Below are 1,221 nucleotides of genomic sequence, written 5' to 3'. Positions count from 1 at the left end.
CGTATGAACAGAGGGAATCTGTCACCAGGTTTCTGCTATGTAGTCTGAGCTCATCAGAATGTAGGCACAGAGACCCTAACTCCAGTGATGTCACTTACTGGGCTAGGTTTTGCTGTTTCAATAAAATCCTTGATTTATCAGCAGGAGATTATCACTACAGGACAACTGTCCTTGTGCCTCCTAGTCCCACCCTGCCCCAAGTACTGATTAGCAGCTCTCTGTCACTATACAATGTGCAGAATGCCGTGGGGTACTCGGGGTTATACACAGCTCAACAACTGAGATCTGCTGCACACAGTAAACTAAGTGATACATCACTGGAATCAGCTACAGACGCCGGCTCACATTAGATATTGATGATATTACTGTTGTCACCCATTGGCTTTGATCAGCTTTTTCCAGAGGCCGCATTTGACCAATTGCGTAGCCTTGGGAAAACAAAACGGCTAACAAAAGATTTTAGGTGGGTATCACGCAGGATGAACTCCCCCACCAATGGGGCATGGGATAAATATACTAGTAGAGATGTTCCATTAAGGCCTTTAGTAAGCAAACCTCTTTAATAGGCTGGCGTCACACTAGCGAGTTTTACGGACGTATGAGCGCAGAAAATACGTCCGTAAATTACGCATAACACACGGCCCAATGATTCTCTATGGCCCAGCTCCTATCAGCCGTATTTTACGGATCCGTATTATACGGTCTTCTACGGCCGTAAAAAATCGCAGCATGCTGCGTTTGTCACCGTATTGCGCAAAAAAATCGCCAATGAAAGTCTATGGGGGCGAGAAAAATACAGATTACACACGGACCAGCAGTGTGACTTGCGAGAAATACGCAGCGGTGTTCTATAGAAAAGCCGGTAATTCAATTGCCGGCTTTTTCTTTCTTCTTCCCAAACCCGACAGGATATGAGACATGGTTTACATACAGTAAACCATCTCATATCCCTTTTTTTTTTGCATATTCCACACTACTAATGTTAGTAGTGTGTATGTGCAAAATTTGGGCGCTGTAGCTGGTAAAATAAAGGGTTAAATGGCGGAAAAAATTGGCATGGGCTCCCGCGCTATTTTCTCCGCCAGAGTGGTAAAGCCAGTGACTGAGGGCAGATATTAATAGCTTAGAGAGGGTCCATGGTTATTGGCCCCCCCCTGGCTACAAACATCTGCCCCCAGCCACCCCAGAAAAGGCACATCTGGAAGATGCTCCTATTCTGGC

The sequence above is a fragment of the Ranitomeya variabilis genome, chromosome 1 (assembly GCF_051348905.1).
Source record: "Ranitomeya variabilis isolate aRanVar5 chromosome 1, aRanVar5.hap1, whole genome shotgun sequence".
In the NCBI taxonomy this organism is placed as follows: Eukaryota; Metazoa; Chordata; class Amphibia; order Anura; family Dendrobatidae; genus Ranitomeya; species Ranitomeya variabilis.
Note: the sequence above shows the minus strand (reverse complement) of the source record.